The sequence below is a fragment of the Nanorana parkeri genome, unplaced genomic scaffold (genome assembly GCF_000935625.1).
Source record: "Nanorana parkeri isolate BGI_ZX_2015 unplaced genomic scaffold, ASM93562v1 scaffold27, whole genome shotgun sequence".
NCBI lineage: Eukaryota > Metazoa > Chordata > Amphibia > Anura > Dicroglossidae > Nanorana > Nanorana parkeri.
This window is the reverse complement of record NW_017306295.1, coordinates 1,221,781-1,228,201: the sequence shown is the minus strand read 5'-3', so window position 1 is coordinate 1,228,201 and position 6,421 is coordinate 1,221,781.

Here is a 6,421-nt window from a genome sequence, read left to right as displayed (position 1 = left end):
ATGTCCCTTGTCGTCCTCACATCCTATACACTGCATAGAACATGATGACTCAAAGATCCTTAGACCGCTGCAGTGGAGGGGGAGAGAGAGAGGCCTCATGGACCGGTCTAAGAGCAAGCTGGCTCCGAAGATCGGGTGAGTATAACTTTTTTAGCACCTAGAAACAAATGAGCGCTTAAAACCTTGCAGTGTTTTTGCCAGGAGTTATTTTTTAAGCTTCTTTTTTTTTTACAAGTAAGATTTATGTAACTTCCAGTAATGTACATGTCCTTATGAAAATGATTTGAGCACCATTGTACTATTAAGAAAGGTTTTAATTGTACTAATTTTAAGGTTAAGTTCAGACTATTTAATTCTGTATTTAGTCAGTGAATGTTCCTTAAACTTGAAACTGTGCTCTTCCCATACTTGAAATCTGCCACTTTCCCAGCAACGTATGCTCAACTTTCCTTTTCTCCCCAACCGCTCCATTCAGGGAGTAGCCACCTTGTGTAAGCTATAAGTTGATGAAGTCATAGCATACACATGCTCCCCATGTGGAAGGTCCTGTGTTTAGTGACTGACCCAGTGCTGTCACATGGAGTCAGTCACATGCACCTCTATACCGAAAATACCAGCTATGGCGCTGAAATACTGAATGTAGCGGTGGGAGTGTAAACAACAGGTGCTGCTGGGGATCAAGGTGAAAACAAACCAGTTTTTTTTAACCTGCATGGGCAAAGCAGAGCTTCCTTTAGGGACTCATTTACACCAGTCCAGTTGGGCTGCATTGATCTGCACTGATCAATGCAGGCTCAACAACATGGTACACAGAAAGCAATTGTTTTCTATGTGCCCTGTTCACGTGACAATGCTGCCTTGAGGTGACTTGCAGTGCGTTGCGTAAAATTGCAGGCATTCTCCATGTTTCCAAAAGGCACTGCAGTTCACCTAAGTCACTGTCCCGCAGCAGAACTGTGGTGCATAAAAATGAATGAAATTAAGTTTTGGGACATTTTCAAAAGATACAACAAGAAAAAAAATGTAAACAGTACCCTGTGTTGTAACAATGCAAGGGACCGCCCCCACTGCTCATACACAACGGACACAAGCCCGCACTCTAAATAGATCTTTTCAGCATGCAGACTGGTATGAATAAGTAATAAATGTCCTAAAATATAATTATAATGTTTACTCAGAGCTTTTTAATTCTTATATTCTATTGTGCATTGTTCTGCTGAAATATAAAGATGATCCCCAGATAGATAATAAAAAAAGTCAACATTTAGTTCAGTTATATACTCACTGAAAATAATAATATATATATTAAGTACAACTAGTACTGATTTCTTCTTTCTTTGCGTGCCCTGTAATGGTCTGTCATCCATAGGAATCAACCAGAGCTCTATTGTTTAGTGCGGGGCTAACTGTCTGACTCTGTGAACATGCTAATAGGATGGGAGAGTATAGAGATGAACTCATTAGTGTGCAGCTGCTCCTTCATTGTCCAATCAGCAGACCGGGCATGCAAACCGCATACCTCAGTTGCAGTACAAGGTGACAGACGTGGCTGTGTTGTTTAGCAGGGGCACACAGATGTCAAGAAAGGGTAAAAACAATTTCCTGGGGTACAATGAAAACATTCTAGTACTCTTACAGAATAATTGTAATTAATATGCCTGTATTGGGCAGGATTTGTTGAGTTGTTAAATCGACTGGTCTGATGCGGCATATTGAACTTGGGTACAACACACAAGGCAGGTGTTGTTATTTATAGCCTGTTCTGATCTGAAAGAATGCAACAGCCAAGCTCCCAACTCCACAATTCTCCGTTCATCTCAGTGCTATTTAAAAAAAAGAACTGTCCTGAGAGTAATCTGCAAGATGCTATTGCTGACCCCCTTCTAAAATACTAGCTATCTGGCGTTTTGTCACTAGAAGATTATTTTCCTACTGGAGCGACAATAATAGTTTACAGATTGATATGCATGACTCCATGTATCTCTTCATTTTCAGTGTTGCATGGAAATATCTCTTATTTATGTTTAATTATGAAGGCAATGCTTCTTAGTTTGAGGATGAATTGCTCCACAGTACAGGCAGCTACAGAGGTCAGTGAAGGTTCATTTGAAAGCTCATTTAATGCTCATTAAGAATATGTAAATATTTGAATGCGAACAATTTCTTGGTAAAAAACTATACCCCGCAACAATTTAATGTTTGAGGTGCCAGGAAGATGTCTTTTGCTCCAGAGCATGAGAACACCGACTGGACATGGTGGAGAACATTGAGTGGACATTTAGGAAACCTGTCCTATTGAACTAGAACTATTGTTCTATCCTGAGAAAAGTGGCACCAGCAGCATCTGCTTTTGCCATTCACCCCCCCTTCACTGACATAAACCTGCTGGCCTGGCAGAGCTCTGAAAGTGATTGAATTATGTCTGAATGTTGGACTGTCCTCCAGTGCCTATGAGCAGCCTTAATGTCTCTGCTTTCTAACAAGTCTTTAGTGAGTTAATCTTTAACTGTTTTGCATGTACATTTTTGGGAGGTACGTTAGGGTGCACCTAGGTGCAATGTGCAATAGCATGTGCTAAATGCGCGTAACATGCACTTGGCGCAATGCTCTGGTGTAAATAGATCCTAAAAGTAAGATTATCATTGTTTAGATGATCTCTCACAGGGAACCCTTTGCAGTCTCAGTGTCCTTATTGTATTTCCACTATGTATGTGTGCTTAGGTAAGATACATGTTTGTGTGTGTTTTTTTTCAATGATTTTTTAATGTATCATATTATATATTTTATTTTTTAGGTTGATCACTTTCACAAGGAATTGACCAAACTGCATGCTAGAGCCCCTATAAGAGAGCATTTTTCTCTGACCTACAAATGAAATTGGATGTTATCCTTTCACTCCCAGCGGTACAATTTTACCCTATTCTATATGAGGAATTATCTTTACGTACACATCGCTTATACAAGTAGAGGAAAATAGGGAAGCTGCCATCCATTGCTTACCTGATTTAAAAAAAAATGCTAGTTGCCTAGCTCTTGTGATGGCCCTCTGGTTGCATTAAATTGAATGAAGAACAAGTGTGCATTTCAGAAGTTCTGACTTTATTGGCCGCATAAAAATTTCAGAGCAATGACTCAAAATACTGAAGCTTCAGACAGTCTGGCATTTAGCATTTTTAGAAATAGGTCAGCTTTTGCAGCCTCCATATGTTTTTCAGCATGTGTCCTTTGAAACAAGCTAATGGCTGCTGTCGTATCTGAGAGCTTGTTTTAATCCTTGAATTGCCATGATGAAGGCCCTCTGTTTCTGGCTCTCTTGGACAGGGATAGCTATGATATAGGTGACATGCCATTGGCATTCAAAGTGGTAAAAGCTGTGGTACAGGATTCAGCCAATGATGCTAGCATTGTCACCTAAACTGATGACAATCATGTGAACAATACCTGTGAGAAAACTGCCAGAAGGAATGAGGCAATGGATAGTGAGCTATTATAGAAGTTATAGCTGTAGTTGGAGGCAGAACATAGTGTAGGTGACCTGTGAACTCCTGCTTGGGAAACAACACATCATAGTAAAGGGCATGCTCATACCAAAACGACAGCAATGAGATTCAACTGTGTGCCCAAATTGTTCCTTGACATGGTGGACCTTTGTCTCATATGTGTCTGCAACCAGAGGAGTGAATACCTACCTCTCATGTTGCATGCATTACCTAAATACCACTCCAATGAATAGAAATATTGCTGTAAAGTCTGCTAAAGAACTGATACTCCCTGGAGTGTCGATCTTCTGTTCCCTCCGGATGTGCTCAGTGGTTCCTTCTGCTGACCTCCATGTCACGACAGAATATCTGTATTTACATTACATTTATTTTGCTGAAGAGGGAGAGCCAGCTATAGATGCATGATCAATACTAGTGTTGTAATAAGCCAAAACCTACTTGGAAGTAGAGTGAGTCATTAGTATAAGCAGGAAATGACAATGCTGGTAGAATCCTGCACAGAAGCAGTGTACAGAACATCCCCTGTGTTTTTATAGTTGGCATAGTTGCGATGAAGCAACATTTTAGTTTTTTTTCCGGGTTTCAGAAAATCATAGCAGGTTGCACAAGATAACAAAGTATTTTGGTGAAAGCCACAAACAGTGAGATAGAGCAATGAAAACATACAGTAAAAGGCAACATCCTGATCATTTAAGCCTTCTTGTTCTGACGTAGAAGACTATACTGTCGAATTTGCTTCAAAGGATGTCAAAGGACAGTGTCAAAGGATGGGACAGTGGATGGAACCCTCCACCGGGGAAATCACTGACATCACTGGCATAATGGGCTAGTCGAGTCAAATATATATATAAAAAATGCTCATAACAAATGTTGTATCTCTGTATAAAAAATGGTGAGTATTAAGCAACAGTCAAAGTGGGAAAGGCATACTTACACCAAAATCGCATGTATCGTATGAGTGATCATCTGTGAACTCACCAGGGTGGTTAAAGTTACAAGCTTTGAGAACTTAGAGGATGACATCTTTTAGATTGTAAGCCTTCATGGGCAGGGCTCTCCTTACCATCTTGTCTTAAATTGTATTGTGACTGTAATGTCTTCCTTATATTGTAAAGCGCTGTGCAAACAATTGGCGCTATATAAATCCTGTATAATAATAATGACATGCAGGACCCATCCAGAATGTAGGTCATTGTTGGAGAAGGGAGTCTACCAAGATTCCTGCTTACTCGTAACCCTAAGTTTTTTGATGGTATACTGTATGTAGGCTGCAGTAGGTGGTATATGATTATGTTGAAAAATTAGATGCAATAGAAATCCCAATCTATACTGAATCTAAGATCTAACCATCTTTACAAAATTGTCAGGGCTATGCTTAGGGTCAGATTTTGAGTTGGTCACAGAGGTGACTGTCTACAGCAGAAGAAAAGCAAACATTGTAACAGGTCGGCACAGAGGTTTTTTTGCTGTGCTGCAGGGAACAACATGCAGTGGGTGGCCTAGGTTGGGCCGGAAGAGGATGATCTTTATATATTATATCAGTTTTTCTGCTTTAAATATAGCAGTACTGAGAGCTCCGCACTACAAGCTTCCATTGCTAAGATGATTGTTGATACTCAACAATGGTGGTATTTACTGAATATTAAAATCAAAAGCAACTTCTGTATTGTTGAAGCCCACTCGTTAACACTGGACATCTCAGGTGTAAAATGTATTTTCTTCAATACATTTTCACCTTTTTTTTTTAAATTAGTGTAAAAGGTGCTCTCTTTTCACTAATTATTAATGATCATGATTACAAATTAGCTCTTATAGGCAGGGCAATCCTCTTGTCTGGAATTGTAATTGTATCTGTACTGTCTCCCTTTTTTGTAAAGCACTGTGCAAACTCTTGGCTCTACATAAATCCTGAATAATAATAATAATATTCCATGTAAAGCTGGAATATGCCTACAGAGTTTCTGAGACATCAAAGGCTAGAAGTTTGTTCTGACTGGCTGTATAAACCGTTAAGTGTGGTTGTTGTCCCCATGTAACTAATTTAAATAACACATATGGCATAGATTAGTGGTAGGAAAAAGAACTAGAGAACTAGAGATGCTAACTTTATAGTTAAACCAGAGCTCCAAGTCAAAAAACAAAAATTCTGCTATTATCTTCCCACAATTTCTTGAAAATTAGATATCAGATAAAAAAAACAGGTTTGTATTGCAGGCTGTATTATATTGCACAGTGCTGTCAGTCTAACATGCTTCAGACACTGGGAGTTGTAAAGTGTTTAAGCATATGACAAAAGGAAAGCACAGACAGGACCAGCAATTTAAAGATGCTCTTTTATAGTCCAATGAGTAAGTGGGTACCACAGGAAGCTGAAAAGCTGTATTAGGGATGAGAGATGCCATTATCGTGGAAAAGGAGTGTGGCAGGTATGTGTGAAACAGAAGACTGGATGAGCAGAAATAATAATATTTTTGTAGCTAACAGGAGTTGCTTAGACAAAAAGTACTTTTCTTCTTTAACTTTAGACAATAAAGCAATTTTAGCAAAATATACAGTATGTAACCTTGTCAAAGACTGCAAGACCAATATGAACTTTGTTTCGATGATACATAGATAATTTGCATGAATGTTAGATGGCATATGCTCATGTATTTCAGGTACCGCTGCCCTAGTGATTTTCCACTTGCAATGAGCTAAAGCACAACATATATATTAAGAATGACACTCTCATTCAAGCTAGCTAGCTTTTCCTTATTCCTGAATAACTGATTCCTGAAGGCAGATGCATACATTAGAAGTGAGAAAAACAGTTTTCCATGCACAGTATGCAATCACCTGGAAATTTGCACCACTGGCATGAGAAAATGCTGACAGTATAGTCCTGTGACTTAATATTGCAGACTTCACGAAATTCAATATTT